The 26,182-nt window shown below is 40.8% G+C and overlaps 1 protein-coding gene and 1 long non-coding RNA gene across 15 annotated transcripts in view; one reads left to right on the forward strand and one right to left on the reverse strand.

Moving 5' to 3' along the window:
• POLA1 (DNA polymerase alpha 1, catalytic subunit) overlaps positions 1-26,182 on the reverse strand; it is a 391,031-nt gene that overhangs the window by 285,100 nt on the left and 79,749 nt on the right. The window lies entirely within an intron of this gene.
• On the forward strand, positions 9,318-12,793 carry LOC129639208 (uncharacterized). The gene is made up of 3 exons (XR_008708260.1): positions 9,318-9,456; positions 10,669-10,789; positions 12,656-12,793. It is a non-coding gene; the product is annotated as an uncharacterized LOC129639208 (long non-coding RNA).

Genomic DNA, 26,182 nt, shown 5'->3' on the forward strand with positions numbered 1-26,182 from the left:
GCCTCAGTGGAAATGAAAAGGGCTTATAGTAATAGGATTTATAAATCCACCCATTAGGTTAATGGCTAAATGATTTACATGTAACTTTCTCTCCCACCCTGCCCTCCCTCACCCTTTAACTCAGTAAAAACTATGCTTGGCATTTTCCACTGCAATGCCATACACAAAGGAAATAGCCTTTCTATTTTGGGACATTCTAATTTCTAATAATGGCTTGGGTAGCTACCATTAACTCTTTCAAAGCACAAATAATTGACTAATAAAATTAAGTATTCTATAAGGCCTGAAAGTGCTTAATTGATCATAATTGTCTATTTGAGAAGAAGGCGTCAGGCTGGCTATGCTCAGATAATGAAGTTGGGCAATTCTGAAGCACTGCAATCAAGATAATACTTATGGCTAAAAAGGACATTAGCATTTTCCAGAATCTGCAACATTTTCTTTATAACTGAGGTCATGGGAAAATCTGCCAAGCAAACTTGGAGCTCCCTGCCCCCACAAGTGGCAGATTTCACAGATTCCACTCCACTGTTACTAAGCCCCTCACTGGTGGTCCAGAGGACAACCTCAAGCTAGAGAGTGGTCAAGGCGCTGCTGTCACCATTTTGGTGGAAACACTGTTGATTTCCAGAAAGCTGCTTTTTAGGATTGGTGTGTGACAAGACAGTCCTGGAACTGTTCTTCGTTATTCTCTGCCTCAAGGGAGGTCAGAGGAGGGAGAGCTTTTTAAGCTTAACACTTGGCCGGGGTGGGGTCAGGTGGAGGAACTTCCTTGCTCCATACCAAGGCTAAACACTAAATTCTGTTATTTAAGGACCATACTCTCCCACCTCAACTCCTTATAAAATGGTGTCTTGTGCCCATTCCCTTTCTATTAGAAGTTCAGAAAACAGATTCTAAGAGCTGCTGCTGCTGCTAAGTCGCTTCAGTCGTCTCTGACTCTGTGCGACCCCTTAGACGGAAGCCCACCAGGCTCTCCCATCCCTGAGATTCTCCAGGCAAGAACACTGGAGTGGGTTGCCATTTCCTTCTCCAATGCATGAAACTGAAAAGTGAAAATGAAGTCGCTCAGTCGTGTCCGACTCTTAGCGACTGCATGGACTGCAGCCTACCAGGCTCCTCCGTCCATGGGATTTTCCAGGCAAGAGTACTGGAGTGGGCTGCCACTGCCTTCTCCGGATTCTAAGAGCTAGTTATGATTAAAATAAAGAGGGTTCCTGTAGCTGTTGCATAACACAGGGACCTCAGCTTGGTGCTCTGTGATGACCTAGAGGGGTGGGATTGGGGCGGGGGGCTCAAGAGGGAGGGGATATATGTATACTTATAACTGATTCATGTTGTTGTACAGCAGAAACTAACACAACATTGTAAAGCAATTATATGCCAATTAAAAAAAATGAAAATAAATAAAATTAAATCTTAAAATATATGGAGGGCCATCACTTTAAAGAAAAATCTTCTTTCAGAAAGAAGGTCTCAATTTGGAGAAATGTGATTGTGTTCACCTGTCCAGAGACAGACGAGCTGCACACGTACTCAGGCATGCCTCTATAATGTCTCTCTACATTTAAGGACTAATAAAATAATATGTTCCTATTTATCAAACACTTTCTTCTGTCCCATCATCCTCTATGCTATCTCTGGGAAGAACTACAAAAGTTTGAAAGAAAGATAAATACCAAGTTGAGAAATGTCATTTAGGATGGACGTGCAGAATATGGAGAGGAAATAAGACCAATATCTAAGCTATACAAGATCTGGCTAATCACTGCTAAGGAAAAAGAAAATCCCCTTTACTTCTGAACTTCATTTGCTTTTCAACTCTCTAATCTGGCCAAGGCTCAAGAATTTGATATGAATTCTAGGAAGCGCTGTTATTTTCTGTTTAGAACCTCAAAAAAATAGTAATCACTCACCAACAAGTACTTCCTGAGCTGTTCTCACATGCTAGGTGGAGGGAACACAAAGGTGAGTGACTCAGACATGATCCCTTCCCTCTAGAGTGTGTACTAGCTAATGGAGGAGAGACTCAAAGAGGCAACTGAAAAAAATGTATATGCATACAGAACGGGCACCTTTGGGTGGAAGTTAGAGAAAATGCATGGAAGCTGACTGTAAATAAGGTGAAGGTGAGCTATAAGGAATAATAGGATGAGGAAGACGAGGGAAATTCAATGATTAAAGACAATTAAGCTGTCAAAATTCTTCTTTTTGGCAATAACAAGAAAAACAAAATACGGCTGAGGCTAGAATGCTTGGGAAGGTGGGGAGAGGTCAGGCTAGAGGCCCAACTGTCAAGGGCTTCATAAGCCCCAGTAAGGACTGGAAATCAGGGAGTGACAGAGTAAGATTGATAGTTTAAAGAGGTCTCTCTGACTATAAAACTTGTGGAGAATACATGGGGTGGGGATGGGGGGACGGTGGTTAGAGGCAGTGTCCGGGGAGAAATAATGAGTCTTGAATAACATAATTGTCATTGCACTGGAGAGAGAGACATGGGTATTTAGGAAGTGGAATCTACAAGATCTGGTGACTGGCTGGACTAGGGGCATGAGGAAGCAACAGGAGTCCAGGGTGATACCCACTTTCCTGGCTTAACAACTGGGGAGGCAGCCACTCAGTAAGACAGGAAATCTGGGAAGAGGAGCAGGCTGGGAATTCACAGGCAGAGGGGTTTAGAACTGATGACACTCAACAGAGGGGATGTGGGGAGTTTTCAGATACAAGAAATCCGATGCTCAACAGAGATGCAATATATGAATAAATCAAAGCAGTGTCAGTGTGCAGACAATAAAAGAGCCCATCAAAACGGACAGCACAGCTCACGCTGGGGAAGCAGGAGAAAATGGAGACACGACAAGCTGGCACTCCAACCACAGTAATGATGCTCCGTGGGTCTCCTGATCCCTCATTCCTCCTCCAACACCTTCCTTTCCTTTCCAACTATCAGATCTCCATTCTTTCTGTCACAACTGGCAGGCATCACAAAACCAGTGGCCACTGGCAAATCTGATGCAGGCTTCCACAGTCAGACACCGAGGCACCACATACTGACCTTTAACGAGAACGATCCTAACAGGTGGCTAGCGCCTAATACAAATAATTGTATTAAGCCTCTGAACAAGGTCAAAGGAGGGAGCACCTTGCCTTCTCATGAACAACCAAAACAGCTACCAGCCAAGGGGCAAGAAACAGCAAGCAAGACCTCTGCGATGGCTCCCCTCCTTGAGGCAGCAATGGGCTCAACAGGAAGACTGAACATCAATCAGTTCACTTCAAAAGCAAAGAGCCTCTTGTCACTCCAACAATAACCATCCTTTTCCTGCCTCTCTTCTGCATTAGGAAGAGGGGAGGGTCTTCTTCCTTAGGTACAGATTGATGCCATTTGTTAGCAGTTCCGGTTCATATTCAGCCAAGAAAAGAAAAGGAGCGATGACGGAAGGGTTCCCCTGTGTCCTCCATAGCCTGTGAGAGAAATTAAGTCATATGTGATTAAATCAATCGCTTTGGTCACTGATTTGATAACATCAAATGTCTTAGAATTCTCATGGACCTTTGGCCTCAGAGCGAGCCAGTTTTGACAGAACAGACAGCTGTGGCTCAGGGGGTGGGAGGAGCCTATGGAGCCTCCTGAGAGAAGAGCATTTCATGAGGGGTCAGAAATGCCACTGGGTGGGAAAAAGACAGGAGCCCGTGACCCCACGTGCTGAGCTACAGCCATTCTCCCTGACCTTTACATACAAAAAAAAATTTTTTTCCTCTGAAGACAACCTCCTCTCCTCCCACCCTCTTAAACTGTGACTGCAGATGGCATGGCTTGGACGAGCCACACACCGCGGGCATGTGGGTCCCCAGATAAAGAATCCAAGCAGTAGATCAGATTCCTGTCAGCTGCAAACAAGCCAGAACTTCAGCTGCTTCTCATTCTTTATTTTTAAATGGCAGGATGAGCTCAAGGGCAGGGTAGCCTGTCACACAAGAAGAGACTAAAGATTCCAAAACCCTGGAGAGTGTGCAGACTCACTGGAGACTGAAAACTAAGCAAGCGCTTTAGAAAAGAGTATATAGTTTTTTACACATCAGTTCTGAGTGTGTTTCTCTTAGTGACTTGGTGGGAGAACACGGACTATGGGACAACAACAAAAATCTCTAACTACAGGTCAGTTCTTAGGCAATGGGACTAACAGGTTAACTCTCCTGCTGCTAATTCATAAAATATTTATTTTTAGAACTCTGAGTGCAAAGCATTAAAATATTGGGATGTGCTGCCAGTGACAAAGTTACCTACTCAATCAGGCCCCAAAACCAGAAGAGCATGTAAAATTAAATATAAGTCAGTAAGATTTAAAGAAGATTGTTAGGGAGAATTTACCTAGGCAGAATGCAAAATGTGTTTTCTTTTTTTCCCCTATACAACCACCATCACCACCAGATCATCCTTAACTAATCCTTAGAAGCTGAAGACCAACTTGGATTTTGATGTATAAACTGCTTTTGACAATCTTTCATTTTAAACAGATAAACACTTTTTTCTTAAAAAAAAAAAAAATGCAAGCCAAAGACACCCTTTTGAGAGACTAAGAAAACAGATGTGGAAGCCGTTTGTTTAGATGAAGAGGAATTTTCGCTTTTATAGGAATACAATGATTCATGAAGAGGAAAAAAGTCTGTCATCAAGTTTACTTCAATAGATACTGTTGGGTTTGAGGCAGCTTTCTAAATATGGCCATTGCTTTTCTTCACATCTCATCTCTCCTGAAATATCTCAAACCACCACTAACAAACATTACTTTTATTGTCTTTGTTCTTTTAAATTTTCTGCTTAGTTAATATATCATGCAGGAGGGGAAAAAAAGCCACAACGCTGATACTACAGCACTGCATACTTACTTTTAGTGCTTAGAGAGCCGGACCTTCTGCTCTAGTGATTTAACAAAAAACAAACCGGCTTGAGATATAGCATTATGAATACCAGAACCCCTGACAAGAAGTTAAAACAGCTCTCCTTAAGCCCAAAGAAGATGAAATTAAAGAATACTGAATGTTCCTAAGAACTTCTAGCAAAGAGGAAAATCTCCTTTCTTGCATGTACCTGTTCAATGGAGACATCAAGATGAACTAAAACAGGAAGGAAAGGAAGGGCACTGCGCTCAACCTGGGCAAATGCATTAAAAATTTCTCTCCTTCCATCCTGTGTCCCCTACCCATGGTTTCCATCCTCCATTCCCTGCCAGCAGCAGCCAGGGTTGTTCTCTGTGTTAAGATGGGTATGGTCTGCAGGGATGAGGTACTTACCTTGCATGTTCCTCTACCTCCTCAACAAAAAAAAGGCAAAAAAAAAAAAAAAACAGCCAAAGATTCCCAGCTTTTTTGTTTCTTTGTTTGATAAGAAAACAAACAAAACCCCTTACAATTCCCTACCCCTTAAGATTCAGTTATGCTCTCAATTAAGAACCACACGGGGAAAAAAAAGTCTCTTTTCTGCCACATCCCCACCTGCCAATATTTTTTTTAATTTATTTTTTCATTGAAGGATAACTGCTTTATAGAATTTTATTGTTTTCTGTCAAACCTCAACATTAATCAGCCATCAGTTCAATTCAGTCGCTCAGTCGTGTCCGACTCTTTGCAACCCCATGAATCGCAGCACGCCAGGCCTCCCTGTCCATCACCAACTCCCAGAGTTCACTCAAACTCATGTCCATCGAGTCAGTGATGCCATCCAGCCATCTTGTCCTCTGTCGTCCCCTTCTCCTCCTGCCCCCAATCCCTCCCAGCATCAGGGTCTTTTCCAATGAGTCCACTCTTCCCACGAGATGGCCAAAGTATTGGAGTTTCAGCTTTAGCATCACTCCTTCCAATGAACACCCAGGACTGATCTCCTTTAGAATGGACTGGTTGGATCTCCTTGCAGTCCAAGAGACTCTCAAGAGTCTTCTCCAACACCACAGTTCAAAAGCACCAATTCTTCAGCGCTCAGCTTTCTTCACAGTCCAACTCTCATATCCATACATGACCACTGGAAAAACCACAGCCTTGACTAGATGGAACCTCAACATGAATCAACCATAGGTATACATATATTCTCTCCCTTCTGAACTTCCCTCCCATCTCCCTCCCCATCCTACCCCTCTAGGTTGACACAGAGCCCCTGTTTGAGTTTCCTGAGACATGCAGGAAATTCCCATTGGCTGTCTATTTTACATATGCCCGTCTGCCAATATTTTGCCACATTACTTTCAACAGTTTATATCTCAAGACTAGATGTTTTCAGCCACTCCAAATAAAACAATCTAATTTGAAGATGCAGTTTCAACTACACAAGCTACCTCCAGTCCGACTCACTGTAGCTCAGTCTGTGAACTTCCTTCATCGTCTACAAAATTCTGTATTTGTGTATATATGGACATTTTTTCTGGATAAAGAATCCACAGGTTTCACACAATTCAAAAATGAGTCACAGCCCCAAAAAGATTAGCCTCAGCTCAAACTTGGCCGGATTTTATGCTTATGTTGAATCAGTCCTGAAACTACAGTAGAGTCGCCTGGTTCTTGATTTATCCAAGAGACTGCCAAAGAGGAGCAACTCATTTTGCTTGCTCTGATGTCACTGACAAATCCTTCACTAACCATCCTAAAAAATGAGTGTCAACCATCAGTCACAGGGGAAGGGAGAAAAAACAAATAAGCCTTAACAAATCTATGACTACTATGATTATAATTATAGAGATAATGTGTGGTTTTGATTAGGGAATTCCAAAGGCTGGTTAGTGCACTGGCTTTCTGAAAGGAACCTTACCCATCATAACTTTTGTATGTTTTTTTTTATATTCAACACATCTTGAGCATGTATGTGTTCATGTTCATTCTGTATCATCGTATGGAAAAACCCAAATGAACTGTTTGGCCAACCCAATACTATGTGAGAAATATAGATGCTGGGATGAAACCAAGGGAACGACAAGATCCTGCACATGGAGACTTGGTTGTAGGGATGGAGGAATAGAATCAATAGTCCAGAGCAGAGGTGGCATGGGCACAGGCGAAGGTGGGAGCAGCAGGGCGGGATGGGAAGTATTGTAGAATGCTCTTTTTGAAGTAAGGTAGATATGCTCAGGGCTGAGATGTGGGAAATCAGGAAAAAATAGAAAAACCCAAAATAAAACTTTGACTTTTGGCTTGAGCATGGGTAGATAGATGGTGGTGCCTCTTTTAAATCTGTGATAAGACAGCAAAAACATGTTTCTGAAATTAGCAGCGATAAAGCTGGTTTATTTAAAAAGAAAAAAATCTACAAGATTAGCTGGGCTTCCCAGGTGGTGCAGTGGTAAAGAATCTCCCTGCTACTGCAGGAGAGCCAAGAGACATGGGTTCAATTCCTGGGTCAGAAAGATCCCCTGGAGGAGGAAATGGAAACCCACTCCAGTATTCTTGCCTGGGAAATCCCAAGGACAGAGGAGCCTGGAGGGCTACAGTCCAGGGAGTGGCAAAGAGTCAGACACAACTGAGTGAATGAGCACACACACACAAGATTAGCTAAAAAGTTGGATGGGAGACATTGTTTTAACGATGCTGATGAGTCTCGATGGTGAACATTTCAGATTTACCTGGCCCTGTCTACTAGCAGGCCACAGCCTTCATCAGCAGCAGACTCTTGCTCCAAAGAGCATCCTCTCTTGTTACCTCCAGCTCCCATTCCAGTATTTTGAATACCTCCTCTCCTTTATTGATTAATTCTACACCCAATTCTCTTGAACACATCAGGCAATCTACTGTCATGTGTCACTCAGAAGACAGAATACTTCATGGTCAAGGTTTCTTATATATATTCTTGCCTGTCTCACTCTACCACTTCTCTTTACCATCTTAGGAGTAACCCTCCATAAACCCACGTATTCAATAAGCATTTACAATGGGCTCAGCAATGAGGAAAGGATTCAACATAAAAGGAGTTTCACTGCCCTTAAGGAACTTAAAAGACAAATGCGGTTATCTCCAAGTAAGCAGCTTTCCTTGTCTGACAATGAAAGGAACAGAACTCAAGTGTTGTCATGCAGAAATATAAAAACAGGATGATTGAGTCAGTCATACCAAGTACCACACCAATGGACTGATCCATTAAAATCTTCTCTTTGGAGGCATACCTAAATCTTCACCTGAGTCCAAAGTGAGGAGGAGCTCAGGGTCCATGCAGGGCATGATGCCCTTAATATTAAAAGGGAGGGAAGGCAGTGCTGATAAGAGGAAAGGCACAAATGGTTTCTGTTTGTCCCATTAAACATCATTTAAATACCCTTGTCCCTACCTATTGCATCTTAAAGAAAACGAAGCCATGAGGTACGAAGGTCCAGGTGAGGGAAACACATAAAGTCTAGAAACCAGAGATGCAATGAGCTCGAGTGGCATAACCAATATGCCCTTTAAGGCCTAGCTTTCTCATTTCTTTGCAGCCCAGAGTTTTTTCCCTTTCACATAAGAATCTCACCTCCTCCCTTCCTACCATTTTTATCTGTCCTTTCCACTGCAGCCTTTCTTTCTGTTCCGAACTATTTCTCAATTAAGGGTGCTCATTCCCTTGACAAATAGGTACTGACAGTCTGTACTGCTCAAGACATGGTGCTCACTGCTCATAAGGTACCTAAAATGTAGTCCAGGCCCTTGAGGAGCTTGCCATTTACATCCCAATTATTCACAGTGGTCTCACTTCTTTATCTTTTACAGTTTGATTTCCCCACCCCTTGTCACATTCAATGTGCACAACCTATGCTGTCTTGTAGTTTTGTTAGGTAGGTAAAATAGGGAAAAGGAGTCCAAAATGGCGGTGGCTAAAAGACAAGGAAGGTCAAAGGAAGGTCCGAGGACCAGAGTGAAAACTTCAGGCAGAACAAACAGCACTCCTGGCTAAGCCCAATTTGCATAGGGCAGGCCCAGGTGGAGGAAAAAACATATAAAAGGAGGAGCCAAAACGGTTTCTCTGGGACTCTCTCTCCTGTGTGCGCGTGCTCTCTCCTCCCACCACCCCCCCCACCCACGCACTCCTCCACTCCCTTCTCTTCGAGTCTTGGATTCTCCTGCTATCTTCTAAATAAAATGGAGCTGTAACACTGATTTGCCTAAGAGCTGTAATACGGTTTGTCCAAGACCCGAGAGCTGTGATGTGCCGAGGGCTTTAATGTCCGTTGCTCCAAATCTTTGTTGTGATGAGACAAAGAACCGAGGAACATACACTCACGTGACATCTATGGTGCCGTGACTCGGATAAAACTTGGCTGAAACAACCTCCGCGTGGAAGAGGCCAAGCACAGCAGGAGCCCAATTCAGCGAAACTCCTGCGCGAAGGCGAAGAAACCCAGCTCAGGGGAAGGCCCATCTTGCTGGAAACTGGGACAGCGAAGAACGAACTCAGCAGAAAGCTCACGCGGCCCAGTCTCAGATTCCAGAAGACCTCCAGTTAAGGTAAGAGGTCCTCACTCCTATGGCTGGAGGGACCTTAACAATCTCTCGTTTCTTGTTTCCTCAAACCTCCCGCGAACAGGCGGGCAGCAGGGGCATAATTGAGGGACTCTGGAGAGGCTACTCCTCAGTATGTCCCAAGGGCGCTATCTGCTGAGCCCCAGTAGCTGTTACACAAGCCGGTGGGGGTTCTTCTGTCCTTTCTCTTCTCTGTGCAAAAGATTAGACCAATGAAACTGTGAGCACCGGTCAGATATTTAGCAAATTTTCCAGCGGGCTATAAAGGGGATTCCTTGGCACGTTTTTCCCACTGCTTTTTCCTCCTATCCTTCTGCTCTCTCCGGGGACTCAAGCCCAGCCAAAACTAATGAAACTCAGGCTCTGATGTCTCATTGCAAAAATTCATTGAGAGACAAAGAGGTAGATTTGTTAGGATCCAGGTTCTAAACTTCTTGGCAGAAAGGGGATATAAAGTCTCCCGTGCTAAGGCACAGATGGTCGAGACAAAGGTCACTTACCTGGGAGTTCAGATTACACACGGGTCCAGGAGGCTGTCCTCTGATCGGGTACAAGGAATTCTCCAGTTGCCCTTCCCCACGACTCGAAAACAATTGCGAGCTTTCCTGAGGCTAATTGGTTATTGTAGAATCTGGATACCCAACTATGGTCTAATTGCCTGGCCCTTATACGAAAGCTTAAAGGGACGAGATGATTCAATCCCACTGATGTGGGGAACTCCTCAAAAGGAGGCAGAGGCTACACTAAAACAGGCCTTAACTCAGGCACCTGCCTTGAGGTTGCCAGACCCAGAAAAAGCATTCCAACTTTATGTCCATGAAAGAGAGGGAATAGCCTTGGGAGTGTTAACTCAAAGGTTGGGATCTGAGCCCCAACCTGTAGCTTACTTATCCAAGAGGCTTGATCCAACTTCCCGAGGTTGGCCCCCCTGCCTTCGAAATCTTGCAGCTATTGCAATCATGATAGAAGATGCTTTAAAACTCTCCTTTGGGGGCAAACTAACTATTTTTACCAGCCACCAAGTAAAACAACTCCTAAATGGGAGAGGCCACTTATGGATGTCTGATCAAAGAATCCTCAGATATCAAGTAATGCTGATGGAAAATCTAGGCCTCACTATATCCCCTTGTGAGGTTCTTAACCCAGCCACCCTCCTCCCTACCCCCGAGGGCTCTCTCCCCTTTCACTCTTGTCTAGAAACCTTGGACCACTGGACAAAACTCCGAGAGAGATTGTCAGAAGATCCTCTGACCAATCCTGAGGAAATCTGGTACACTGATGGAAGCAGCTTTGTCTTGGATGGAAAAAGAAAAGCCAGGTATGCAGTAGTCTCCAATTTTGAGACCATAGAGGCTAAGCCTCTGCCACCAGGTAGCCCAATTAGCTGAGCTCATAGCCCTGACTCGAGCTTTAGAGCTGGGAAAAGGAAAAAGAATAGCCATTTACACTGACTCCAAGTATGCCTTTCTGGTGCTACATGCACATGCGGCTGTTTGGAAAGAAAGGGGCCACTTGACCACCCGAGGGTCCCCAATCAAATATGGTGATCAGATTCTTCGACTCTTGGAGGCAGTCCATCTGCCCACTGAGGTTTCAGTCTCCCACTGTAAAGGACACCAAAAAGGGAACACGGAAGTGGCACGAGGGAACCAAGTAGCTGATCAGGCAGCTAGGAGAGCAGCATTACAGAACCGTGACCTAATAGGGATTGCCACCTTAGTTCCACAGACTAATTTGCCAGAAACTCCTTCATATACTGAAGGTGAGACTCTTAAAGCTAAGAGCGAGGGCTTTCAAGAAGATCATATGGGATGGTTCCAAAAGGAGGGACTCCTTTTTCTGCCTGGAAACCTCCAATGGAAGTTGGTTAACTCCTTACATGCCACTACTCATTTAGGAGGAAAGGCCCTCCAAATATTACTAGAAAGGTCCTTCAGAGGAAGAGGCCTCCAAACAACTATAAGACAGGTGGTCTCCTCTTGTCCCACTTGTCAATTAAACAGCCCTCAAGGAGCTCGAAGACCCCAGCTGGCCCAGCCCGTCCAACGACATGGGGCCTACCCAGGAGAGGACTGGCAGATGGACTTCACCCAGATGCCAGTTTCTCAAGGGTATAAATACCTATTAGTTATGATAGATACATTCACAGGATGGATTGAAGGCTTTCCCACCCAGACCAAGAAAGCTGAGGAGGTAGTTAAAAAACTGCTCCATGAAATCATTCCAAGATTTGGCCTGCCCAGGTCATTACAAAGTGACAATGAGACATCATTTACTTCTAAGGTCACCCAAGGAGTCTCGAAAGCATTGGGCATTACTTATTATCTCCATTGTGCCTGGAGGCCTCAATCTTCAGGAAAAGTAGAAAGAGCCAATCAATTCTTAAAATCAGCGATAAAAAAGATAACCCAGGAGACCTCCCTGGGACGGAAGGAGGCTTTGCCAATAGCTCTCCTCCGCACCCGCATTGCCCCTAAGGAACAGGTTGGTCTTAGTCCTTATGAGATGCTATATGGGAGACCTTTTGTTTATGTCAATGACCTCTTCCTAGATCCAGAGGTTCAGACCCTCCAGTCTTATACCATGGCCATTGGGCAATTCCAACAGGATATACGCTTGTGGGGTATGAACCAGGACCCAAAAGATTCTAAAGAGTCACCACTCTATGCTCCAGGAACTCAAGTCCTAATTAAAGTCTGGAAAGATGGGTCCCCAAAGGCTCAACTCCAGCCCACATGGAAGGGCCCCTACCCTGTAATACTTTCTACCCCCACAGCAGTCAAGGTACCAGGACATGACTCCTGGATTCACTACTCACAAGTCAAGCCATGGAAGAAAACAGAAGAGGACAACTCAACACACCTGTGAGCCCCTGGGAGCTCTCAGAAACCTATTCAGAACTACCAATGAGTGCCATTCTAATGAACACCCCCAAAATCTGGTTTCTGGGGATAAGATTTCTCAGGATAACTCTAAGGAGCCAACACAGCTTGACAGAGACTGTACTCCAAAACAGACAGGAGATAGATCTTCTGATCCCTGAACAAGGAGGAACTTGAGCCATCCTGGCGATGTGAATTTAAAATTGACCAATGTCCCTACTAGTCCTTGTTATGCAATATTGATGATGCCTATGATTATTCCATGTACTATGAATTGTCTAACCTGTTTTGTCTCTGCCCAGGTCAACCAGCTACAACACGCAGTGCCAGTTCAACAAAGATATAAAACTACAGCTGACCACGGAAAATATCACACACCCTTGGACACTGCTATAAGGACTCAGGATTGAGACTAGCAAGAGGGGGAGGCCCAATATCCCTTGCCGCCCCAGTTCAGCAGGAAGTAGCCAGAAAGACCTCGACGCCCCTATTCCCAAAGAATTGGGCCTCCCATCTCGAGGGGGGAATGTTAGGTAGGTAGAATAGGGAAAAGGAGTCCAAAATGGCGGTGGCTAAAAGACAAGGAAGGTCAAAGGAAGGTCCGAGGACCAGAGTGAAAACTTCAGGCAGAACAAACAGCACTCCTGGCTAAGCCCAATTTGCATAGGGCAGGCCCAGGTGGAAGAAAAAACATATAAAAGGAGGAGCCAAAGCGCTTTCTCTCGGACTCTCTCTCCCGCTGCATGTGCGCGCGCTCTCTCTCTCTTTCTCTCTCTCTTTCTCCCTCCCCACGCACTTCTCCACTCCCTTCTCTTTGAGTCTTGGATTCTCCTGCTATCTTCTAAATAAAATGGAGCTGTAACACTGATTTGCCTAAGAGCCGTAACACAGTTTGTCCAAGACCCGAGAGCTGTGATGCGCCGAGGGCTTTAATGTCCGTTGCTCCAAATCTTTGTTGTGACGAGACAAAGAACCGAGGAACATACACTCGCGTGACAGTTTCATTCTCAGAACACTACTTGAACTTTTCTTTCAAAGCTCAGTCATTTCTTCTCACCAAAAGCTTGGATCAGACTCTTAAACAACCACCTGGGCACCTATCCTGATGGAATGAAAAGGCACTTCACTGTTTTCGCTTCATCATCACTACCTTCCACCAGATCCTAACGACAAAGCCCACACACGAACATGCCTCCAGACACTGTCAAATACACCACAGGGGCCAAAATCGCCCCTGGAGTGAGAACCACTAACCTATATCAATGACTCCTTGTGCAAATACTTGAGAAGTGACTGGTATGTCAAGAAGCATACCGATTCCTGCCATACTCCTATTGCCAGAGATTATTTACTGTATAGGACTGTGTTATCCAAGAAAGATTTCTCGTATTTAGGCAAACTTACAAGATTTCCAAATATGCCACGTATCTTGCTTTTTGCTCATCCAGTTCCATGCTTCACCCTGCTCTGTGGGAGGGAAGGGTAACCTAACAGACTACATCAAAGGTTCCCTTATCCCCTGATTTCTACTTGAGTTTGGAGAGAAATGAGTTCAGGCTACGCCTCTGGCTTTCTCCCTGAGGGTTCATGTCAGGGTTGGCTGAATCTATCCATCTATGATCAGAAGGCCCTCCTTACCCAACCCTGTCTTTGAGGGTTAGGCATCTGTTCCTCCTCTAACTCCTTGTCACCTGAGAGTTCAGCATCCCTGCTATTACTAGCCAGGAAGTTCCCACAATTGTCTTGCAAATGTACTATATACACCACCCACATTTTGGTAGACAATCCCTTTATCAAATTCTCCTATTAATGCCAGTGTCATCTCTCTTCTGCTGGAGCCCTGCTAACTGATACACCAAATACATTTTTAAATTTATTTGAAAATTTAAAAACAAGCAGTTTTAAAAAATGTTCCACCTGAACTCCATTCTCCTGAAAATAGGCTCACAAAAAGCATCACATCTTGAAAACCTAGGCTTTTAAGATATGTAAAGATTACTGTGAACTTTCTTCAAAGCCTTTCTTCAAACTTTCTTCAAAGCCTGTGATAGTTCTTCTACTCTGACATATTAACTAAAATGCTCAAATTCATATTTCCTTTAGCCCTACCTTATCCCAAAGAGAAAGAAAAAGAGTAGAATACTACCTCTGCCTTATAGTCTTGACAAATTTGTGCAATTATTATATGCTACAACTATTATATGTTAACTTACATTGTTGTTTTACATGCACATATTTTATGTCGCTAATTACACTGCACATTAATATTAAGGACCAGGACTATTTCTTACATTTGTTTTCCTCACACTTTTCCATGCCTTGCATTAGTTCCTTTAAGGAAGAATATATTTGATAAATATTTTCCAACAGTTGAAAACAGCATCAACAGAAAAAGAACATAAGAAAGCAGGAAAACTAGCCCCAAGAGATGTACTCACTTTAGTATTTTCTTATTTGTCTTGCCTTATCAAGAGATTTTGCCACCAGAAGAAAAATGAAAGCTTCACTGTAAGGTAAATGTAAAATTTTAGAAAAACAGCTGTATACCCATCAAGATTATTTTCCACAAGTATCCAACATGAAATAGAATTTACAACAGAAACAGGAAGAAGGGTAGGTGGAGTTAGAATAGAAGGAAATGAGGAGGCTCAACAAGAATTAATTACTGGTAATTACACATGCTACAGCCTCTCTTCTTTCTCCACCCTCAAGCTAATCAACAGTGGGAACAGATGTGGTCTGTGGTATTGGGGAGGGGGTTGCCTAACAGCTGTTTGGAGAACATGCCATTAAAAAGCAGCCTTGTCCACAGAAACCCAAGAGTTTTACTGTTTGAAAGAAAAGAGGTAATGAATAATGACCACAATCTTACTATGAACTTCAGTTCATTCAGGCCAATGATGAAGTTTTTTCCCTGATTTCTGATGAACCATGGCAGTAGCTCTGGTATTTTCTGTTACAAGAGTGCCTGAATAGTTGAATCTATTTCACACACCTCATCCAAGTAGTCACAAAACCAGTACAAACATCCAACCTTATTAAGAAGTACATAAATCTTAACTATGACAGTGATGATTACAAGAAAAACTCATAAAGCTCCAATCACAGGGAATACCAAATCCGGGGGAAATAATCACAAATTAGATACAGTATTTTCTGGATATTCTTCCCTGGGATAAGAACTCTAAACAACATGAAAATCAGAACATTCCAGTTTACTTCTTGAAAAAATTTTAAAAAGTACAGCATACTGTCAATGCATAGAATCTTTCCTAAAAAAACACAGGCTAAAGCCCAGGAATCAATTCAAAAACAACACAACAACCAAGGCTTTATCAGGAATGCAATTACTCACACAACAAGTTTCGAACTCTTTCCAAGAAGGATCTGTTTTGCTTCTTCCAAAGTCTAATGACTGCCAGTTGGGAAGGGCTGGGAGGGAGGGTCAATGGCATTCCCACCCCATCTGAGACACTCCCAGTGACAAGGAAATGAAGATAGGTGGCACAGACCTGGCTTCAGGAGTCACGAGGTGACTACCATCTAGGATCTGAAACTCTTGGGCTGGAATGGCTGAGAAGCTTTTATTACTTTGGAACTAACTAGGTTCCAAAAGGCTATAAATATGTCCATCTCTTTACAATCCAAAGTGGTATTCAATAAATGATTATGTCACTGACTGATAGGAAACACACTGAATGTGAAATGTGCAACTGCGCTGGAAGCTTTGGAAGTTCCAACACGTAGCTTAACACTTGCAAGTTCTTCTTAGGTTAAATGTTACTTACATATGTATATGTAGGTACAGGGTATATATGGGCTTCCCGGGTGGCTTAGTGGTAGAGAATCCACCTGCCAACGCAGGAGACCCAGGTTCGATCTATGGGTCAAAAAGATTCCCTGGAGGAGGAAATGGCAACCCACTCCAGTATTCTTGCCTGGGAAATTCCATGGACAGAGGATCCTGGCAGGCTATGGTTCATAAGGTCATTAAGAGTCAGACATGACTGAGGGACTGAACACAGGAGCACGCACGTAGGGTATATATACATGCAGTGTTTGAGAGCCAACATAATCATATACATTTGCAGGATACTACACTAATTTCCCATGTTTGATCTTATTTAATGGAGCTTGCATATTCTCAAATTTACTTCTGTGTATTTTGGGGGTAACTTCCAAAACTACATTTAGTTTCAGTATTATATGCAAATTGCACTAAGATTCAATCTTGTTGGGGATAATCAGAGAAAGATGGAGCTGGAATTGGGAAGAGGAAAGAAAGGTAAGAGCTGATAGCAGAATAGGAATAAAGACTTTAAGAATGAAACCACAGGAAAAATAAAGAAGGTGAGTTCAAACACACTTGGGACTCCAAACCACACTCTGATGGCAAGTGGGCGTGGGGGTGGAGAGCCCCAGAGAGATAAGTTTCAACCATTTCAGAGTTTGAAAATCAGAAAATCAATGAAGAGATAGAAGACCAGCCATGGAGAAGGAGGGGAAAAGCTTCAATGCTTATTATCTCCAACAAAGCAAATATTTTCTACTAAACAAGGGGTCATGAATGAAAATGAATACACAGTACCCCTTATTACTAAATAAGACTATAAATTAAAGGTCATTTGTAGTATATTTAGAAGATTTATCTGACTATAAATATCGTTTATTCCTAAGAGCTCCCCAATTTCAGACCCCCTGTGACTATAGTTACCATGAGGTCTAAAGTTCTAAAATTCTAAATCCATGAGTTTTCAGGAACTCTTCCTCCTGGTAAGGACTAAACCCTTCCATTTGCAACTCAGAGAATAAAGCTATTCTTTTTGGTGTGCTCTGCAAACCCACCTTTTGATCCCTAGAAATAATTTTAATTACCTTCAAAAGAGCACATAGGAAAGTTTAAATTAATCCTTCATCCTAAATTATGTTGCTTTTCTGCATCAGCAAAGACACATTACCATGCAAAATAATGAGCTTTTTTTTGTCTGATAGAGAATATATTTGGGAGAGAAATGGGAGTTTCTGGCAAAAAATAAAGGCTTCATTACTTCAGCTTTAAATGTAAATTAAGCACTCAGCAGCATGCAAGTTAGGACAATTTTCCTTACACAAGATGAGATGAATTATATTTTATTCCTTAGTTCTTAACAAGAGTCACTTCCTTAGACATACCTAACCCTTAAACAAAGGCTGTTCTTTGTCACTGCTAGGGAAATGTTTTTATTACTGATGTTCTTTAAATATGAATAAAAATCTCCCTTCTATAATCATGTTCATAACAAGCTGCTACTTAGGCAAAGAATATCTAAAATGAATATAGAAATAAAAGGGGGAGCATTTGCTTTCCATGTAAATGTTACACTTATCATCCCAACTAGTGGAAAGGCCTTAAAAAACACACAGCTGTCCTTTGAGTCTCTAATATTGTCTTCTTTTGCAGAGAAGAGATGGCCTTTAAAAGTGAAAATGGCATTAAACATACATCTGATCACATAGAATCACACTTGTATAACAACTACCAGTGTTCTGTCAGGTTTTACACTTGTTTTTAAAAGGTGATCACGTCTTTCATATTCATACAACTTTCTCCATTTTTCTGTAACTCTGTTCTGCAAAGCCCCTGAACAAGACCTATCCTGTCTCATCCTCCACCATGGCACAGTGCTGGTCACCTACAGTAAATAGGCTTCTTACATTCAGCTATTCTGGACACCATTCTTACACCATCAAAGGATCAAGGACATTTCTGAGTGTTTTGTCCTAGTTAATCTGAATACATGATAGGATACTAAATCTTTAGCCCGAAGTCGCCTGAATCACTGATGGCACAATACAGCCTTTGAATAACAGTCTGAATTTTCCTTTAGTTCTGTACAACCTGAATATACAAGCAGAAAGAAAAGGTACATGGGATATGGTCAATATCTTACTGAATTAACTCAGAACACTTACGATTCTAACATGTGGTATCAAATTTTTAATATGAGCTTTACACTTGAGAGATTCTCCAGTGCTCAAATGCCTTTTTAAGCTAAACTCTGATTAATATTTAATCTGACAAGAGTACAAGTGATCTAAATTTCTGCATTATGAAATCTAAGATTATTGTTAGTCAGTTACTTTTCCTTATTTGACAGTTGTGCACTTTGTAAGTACTGCAAGATCATGTTCCTGCACCAATTTTTCTGTTGCACTTCACCAAATATTCACAGAAGGGAAGAGAAACTGAACATTTTTATCATTACATAGAGTTTCTACTTGGGTTCTCATTGCTGCTTATCTGTAAGACCTGTTACTTAAGGAGTGCTAAGAAAATGAAAAGTTCATGTATATTTTTAAAAGCATACTTAAAGTACGTATTTTACATCACACAGACAGGCTTATTAAATGTATTTAGAAACATAAATCTTGCAGATAAAATCATAAATAATGGCAAAATTATTTAACAGTCACCTAGAATAGCATTGTCCTACAGTACTTCGTGCATTCGTGGAATGTTTTCTATCTATACTGTCTGATATGATAGTCATTAACTACACATGACTACTGAGCACTGGAAATGTGGCTGGTGTGACTAAGGAACTGAAATGTTTCATTTTATTTCATTATAATTAGTTAAAATTTAGATGTAATTAGCCATCTGCAGCTAATGACTACCATACTGGCCAGTACAGATCTAAAACACTGATATCTACAGAAGTAATGTATGCAAACAAAGCTGCTATTAATTGGAATGTATTTTAAGAATGAATAGTGTGACACATTATTAGGTATAAAATAAGCTACAAGGATATATTGTACAACAGAGAACACAGCAAATATTTCATAATAACTATAAATGGAAGACAACCGCTAAAAATTGTGAGTCACTATATTGTATACTGCAGCCATGAAATTAAAAGACGCTTACTCCTTGGAAGGAAAGTTATGACCAACCTAGATAGCATATTGAAAAGCAGAGACATTACTTTGCCAACAAAGGTCCGTCTAGTCAAGGCCATGGTTTTTCCAGTGGTCATGTATGGATGTGAGAGTTGGACTGTGAAGAAAGCTGAGGGCAGAAGAATTGATGCTTTTGAACTGTGGTGTTGGAGAAGACTCTTGAGAGTCCCTTGGACTGCAAGGAGATCCAACCAGCCCATTCTGAAGATCAGTCCTGGGTGTTCCTTGGAAGGAATGATGCTGAGGCTGAAACTCCAGTATTTTGGCCACCTCATGGGAAGAGTGGACTCATTGGAAAAGACCCTGATGCTGGGAGGGATTGGGGGCAGGAGGAGAAGGGGACGACAGAGGATGAGATGGCTGGATGGCATCACCAACTCGATGGACATGAGTTTAGCTAAACTCCGGGAGTTGATGATGAACTCAAGGCCTGGCGTGCTGTGATTCATGGGGTTGCAAGAGTCGGACATGACTGAGCAACTGAACTGAACTGACTGAATATATAATATTGCATACAACTATATTTCAATAAAAAAATTTTAAACACACACACAAGCATAAAGAATGAATGGTACAGAGACTGAAAAAAGTAAATGGCCTTGTATTTGTATTCAACTAAAAAAATCAGTAAGAGGGTTTAAAGGGCAGTCACCATCTAAGAGAGACATTGATTTCTTAGTTTTGCTTTTCATCTCAAACAATCAACTTGATGCTAAAAATCCTTAGAGGTATAGTCTAAAATTTTACAAAAAAACTAAATTTGTCTGTAAAAGAAGGCATCATGACAAATCAAAGGAGACAAATACACTGCCCCATTTATCAGGCCAAAAACTTACAGTAACAACAATGTAGGTTATGTCTGACTAGAAGTATAAATGGTTATCAACATACCTACACACTATATATTCCAATAAGTGAAATTCAAACTTTAAAATTTAGGTGAAAGGGCTCTTCAAAAAACTACAAAGCACTACACACATATATTACTATTGCTGCTACCACTATTGTTGCTGCTAATGGTTCTTGCCTTCAAGGAACTTACCAACTGGTACCTGTCAAGGATTTCTTGGCTGCCATAGGTTTTGGTGGATGTATATAGTTATGTCAGTTATATCACTTCATTTGAGTTACTAAAAACATGAGAACTGATGCAGACAAATGTGGCCATCACTGGGTCTTAACATTGGTTTTCTTAATAGTGAACTGGGTGGCCTTTTAAGCCTGGTTGTGGACAGTCAGTATACAGACAATAGCTGGTGTGCAGCTGGACAGGGCAATATAAGAATTCAGTTAGTGAGACTGGCTCACAAATCCAAGGTCTGAGTCTCCATTATACCTCAAATCAAGCCATTACTACGTAAAGGCAACTATTTTTCATGTTCCCTGGACCTTTTATACTGAATTCTAGTAAATTCCTTCATTTTTCAAACCAAACATGTATGCTTGACTTCCAGGATTTTCAAGATTTATATTTAGATATTTCCAACACTTAAAAATAAATTTTACTTCCACTAGAACAGACTGAGCTTTCCTATTGAAACAATAATTAGGAAACTGATCTTAAGAACAAGGGTCTGGCATCAGTAAGTCATAAGAAAAACAGCACTGAAATTTTCTATAACCACTTAAAGAGAGTAAAACTATATAACTGACAGTATATGGGGACAACTATAATGGATTCATACACTTCTTCCAGATCATGAATACATGTAAGGCAAAAAACGCCATTCTCTGGGGGTAAAACCTACTTGGCACAATGGATACAGTGGCCCTCTGTTGAAATCAACCAAGAGATCACCATGTGCATGCCTAGCCCAGTATTTGAAAGCCTGTAAATGTTTCTAAAGGTGATCTGAGTGTAATCTTAGGAAGCAGACCCAGATTGTGGCTTGTCATTTTGTACACTGTATTATAGTTTGGTTTGAAAAAAAATTATATAACAAAGGAAAATGGTCGCCATAGATATAAACCCAAAGAACCAGACACTGGCAAGCTTTACTGCTCAGCATTATTCAGAGGAAACCCAAAGAGTCCCTGTGGCAGGTGTATCCTAATCATGGATTATCTAACCAAGTCCCTTTGTTTTGATGCCATTCTCACCAAGCAACCTTGTAGTTGTAATCTGGCTTCCCATGCAGCTTGTCTATAAAGAGAAAATGCAATAATCTCTCAGTTCAATCTCCCCAGTCTAATTAACAGCAGCAGTTCTCATTTCAAATGAACAAACTGGCATTAGGGCAGGTACATGTAAGTCTGACTATCCAGTGTGCCAAAAGTGTCAGATTTCTGAGCTTCTAAGAATAAGAGCTCCTTGTTCACAACTGAACCTCCTTCCCATGCCTAGAACAGGGCCTGGCTCATCATAGCTGCTTAGCAAATATCAGGCTGAAGTTCAGAGACCTAAGATTACTTCTCCTAGTATCTTTCGATTCAAACTGCAATATATACTAAAAGGGCATAAATGGTCAATGTGAAATGACCAGAAAATAAAGTCTATTTCTAATAAAATGTCATATGATTGATACGGCCTAAAACTAATTTATTTGATATAGTAACACAGGTGGCGTTAGTGGTAAAGAACCTACCTGCCAATGCAGAAGACACAAGAGACACGGGTTCGATTCCTGGGTCGGGAAGATACCTGGGAGAAGGGCATGGCAACCCACTCCAGTATTCTTGCCTAGAGAATCCCACTGACAGTGGAGCCTGTTAGTCCGTGGAGTCACAAAGAGTTGGACACGACTGAAGTGTCTTGGCACACACACAAGCAATTAGAAATGCTTTGTTTTCATGCCTAAAATGTAGTGTTTCCTTCCATCTTGTAACGTCTCCCCACAACAAGCAAAAGCACTCAAAAACATTCAGAAGCCTGACATATTCACTACTCAAGAATGCTCATTTTTTAAAGTAATAATGGTTTTTCTGACTGATACCATTTTGAAAAGTAAGAGTTAACCCAATACTTCTCCTTTCACCTTTTCCCTAACTCCATAATTTATTCTAAATATCCAGTTGAGCTATTCCATATCAAATCCAATAAAGGCAACAGTGACTGGAAAGTGCTGTAAGTTACCTAGTCCCATACTTTGATTATAGCTATTAAAGCATGTTTCAATTTGCTATAATGTCACAAAACCAAAAACCTAGATATTACGCTTTTAGCATGGGACAAACCCTCTGACAAGAACAACTATAGCCTCTGAACAACATAAAAAAACAACCACCTGAAGGTACTGGAGAACAATCAAAAACAGGGAAAAAATAGAAGGAAGCTTACAGCTGGAGAAAAGGAAAGAGCCCCCAGACAAGTTACCCTTTTTTCCAACTTTCTGCTTCAGAGCAGCACTGGTAGGTGCTGTGTGGACCAGTAGTCTAACTCTACTGGTTTTAAAAGCCAGAAGACGGGGTTAAAGTTAACCAATGAAGCTGGAAAAAAGAAAAGGCATAAATTACCAATACCAGGAATGAGAGACATGATACCACTACCAATTCTATAGCTATTAAAGGGAGAAAGAGAGAATATTACAAATAATTTCATGCCAATAAACTGGACAAAATTCCTTGAAAGACACAAACTACCAGGCTCACTCAAGAAGTCAGTAACCTGAACAGTCCTCTATTTCTCAGAGACCGAATTTTTAGTTAAAATTGTTTACACACACAAAAGTCAGGGCCCAGATGGCTTCACAGTGGTAAACTACTCCAAGCATTTAAGGAAGAAATAATACCTATTTTACATAAACTCTCCCAAAAAGTTAAAGAGGAAGAAATACTTCCCAAAATATTCTATGATGCTAGTATTACCCTGGTCTGATTGAGACTGACTTAAGAACAATATCCCTTGTGAACATAAAAGTAAAAATGCTAAATGTTTTAGCAAATCAAATCCTTTTAAAAATACATAACAAGGAGAGTTTATCATGACCAAGTGGGGTTTTCCCCAGGGACCCAAGGCTGGTTTAACATTTGAAAATCAATCAATATAAATCACCATATTAACAAACTGAAAAATAGAACAAACAACAAAACATATATTCATCTCAATCTACACAGAAAAGGCTTTTTGCAAAAAATCCAATACCCATTTCTGATTAAAAAAAAAAAACTCTCAAGAAACTAAGAATAGAAAAGAATTTCTTCAACTTGAAAGAGTATTTAAGAAAAACCTATAGCTGACAACATGCTTAATGCTACAAGACTGAATGTATTCCCCCTAATATCAGGAATAAGACAAAGATTGCCACTGTCTATTCAATATGATATATTGCCACTTCTATTCAATATGATATAATGGAACAAGGACTATCTCATCCTGTTTATAAAATGTAACTTAAAAAAAAACACCAATTAGGAAAAATGAATACTAGCGATAGAAAAAGTATAATGGAGATACATGAGAATATGGGGGCAGGGGGAACCAACAGAGTATCTCTTCCTAACTGGCTGGAGCCCTGAAGAAAATGCATGTATAAGCAATTCTTGCTAGTAATCCAGACATTCATTGCAGGAAGGTGGCAAAATGCTGTGGAGGGATCTCAATTTACATCAGACTGAAACATACGAAATGGTTGATATTTAACTATTCTTGTGCTAATAAAAAAGATGACCATCACATTATGTTGTAATCATTACTAGGGTGGCTGACAGCACAGACACTTGAGTCAAAATGCCTAGATTCAAATTCCATTTCCACTGTTTACTATTTGTGTGACTTTGGGTAGGTTACATATCCTTGATTTCCTCATCTATAAAATTTAATATCCATTTCATAGGCTTGTTCTAAGAATCTGGCACAAGTTATACCAGTGTGAGCTATTATGTCATTGATCCTGGCTCTGGTACTCTCTCTGAGAAGGTTCTTCCAGGTGTTTCCTTAACTATAAAATGTGAAAGTTGAATCTGACTACCTCAAAGTCAAGAACAGTTCTTCAATTCTATTATCTTTATAATTATGAAAGCAGAGGACAAAATCTTTATACCACCATACTATACTAACAAAATAGTATCATCTGCCTAAACGCCTAAGGTTTGTCTTGCAACTAACAAATTAACCTCAAGGTTAGATATCAGTGTCTAATCAATCCTGGATTGAAATCAATTAGGTAAATTAGTAATCTCCAGAACAACAACTTCCTATCATGATTTTACTGCAAACCTATATAGCACCTCTAGTCATCCTAAGAAGTTCAATAGACATAACCAATATTTGCTCAAACCCTACAATGTGCCAAGTGCCAAGAACTTTCGCATGCCAAGTATGGAGTAATCCAGCACTGTCATTAACATGATAAATATGGGCCTGCAGTCAATTGCGGGGTTTGGATCTCAGCTCTATCACTAGATGTGTAACCTCAGGCAAGTTGCTTAGCCTTTCTGTGGCTCATATCCTCTTACATAAAATAGGAATAATCAGCTCCTAGTCTGACCATGAGGATTAAATAAACAAATGCATGTCAAGTGCTTAGGAGAGTGCCCAGCACATGGGAAAAAGACAGTAAAGCTACATCAAAGTCAGATAATTTCTCTAAAGCTCTCAAAACCAAATTAATTTTAATGTATTTCAGTTCAGAAAATGAGTACAGGCCATCCAAAACATTTAAGACTCTCTGATAATCATTATTAGAAATCATTAGAAAATATATTATCTAAAACTCAGATGCCAAACAGCTCTTACCTTGTACCATAAAAAGAAATTATTAAGAATATCTGATCACTATAAAATTAAGGGTAAATCCTAATATCAAATCATAAAAAATAAAACTTACCAGCCCTTGAACATGTTTAGTTTTAGTTCTTTAAATCACCCTAGCTTCCATTTCCAAAACACATATCAACATTAAAATAATGCTTTCCTCATCATCTGGTATTCCCACTTTCCTTCATATCAGATATACGGACAACTATTTACAAGACCATTTAAAATTACTGTTAATTGTGTGTACTTTCAACCTTGAACTATTAAGCCAGTCCTATGTTTCACTTCCTTTTTTACATCAGTAGCCAACTGACTAGCTGCCCACACTTTGATTTCCTTTGGTCCACAGAGGCAATTAATGGTAACAAGAAGCTTAAGTAAATGTCTTATAAAGAGAAGCAATCTCAACATTCTCTCCACACTTAATGATTCCATGAGGATTAGTCAGGGGAAACAGTCTTCTTCTCAAGATTCCAAAAGGCAAATATCCATCTCTTACTCTACTGCAACAGGCAGTGAACTGCACACTGCGCCTCTATCATCAGGTTGCTTACACAATACTTCACAGAACTTCACAGAGACGCTTTCATAACTAACAGGAGGTCTCATGCAGTAAAACTGTAAATGATCATTTTAATGAAGAATTGAGAGGCAATTTCACTAAGGCAGAAACCAGCACAATATTGTAAAGCAATTATCCACCAATAAAAAATTTTAAAAAGAAAAGTTAAGGCTGTACATGCCTGAGATAAACTCTTCTATTAATAATACCGCACAACCTCAAAGACTTTACCTGCAGTTTCCAAGGTCGATTGGTTGACAATTTGAAAAAGATTTTTAAGCCTATATCAAAAACCCAAATAGAATAGTCATAAAATACTTATATAAATTTAAATCAATACTATAAAATTTTAGGATATATACATTTTAGTCTTCATATCCAGATATTTCACAGACCTCTGTTCATTGTGATATTCAGTTACACATATATGTCTACGAGAATTTATTTGATTTTAATCTAGCAAAAATGTATTATTCAAGAAACACATAGAATTCAAGATCAATCACAAAATCAAGAAGTAGAAGAAACCCAAATATCCACCAACAGATGAATGAATAAAAAAAATGTGATGCGTACACTCAATGGATTATTATTTGGTCTTAAAACAAAAACAGGAAATCCTGTCACATG

The sequence above is a fragment of the Bubalus kerabau genome, chromosome X (genome assembly GCF_029407905.1).
Source record: "Bubalus kerabau isolate K-KA32 ecotype Philippines breed swamp buffalo chromosome X, PCC_UOA_SB_1v2, whole genome shotgun sequence".
Lineage (NCBI taxonomy): Eukaryota > Metazoa > Chordata > Mammalia > Artiodactyla > Bovidae > Bubalus > Bubalus kerabau.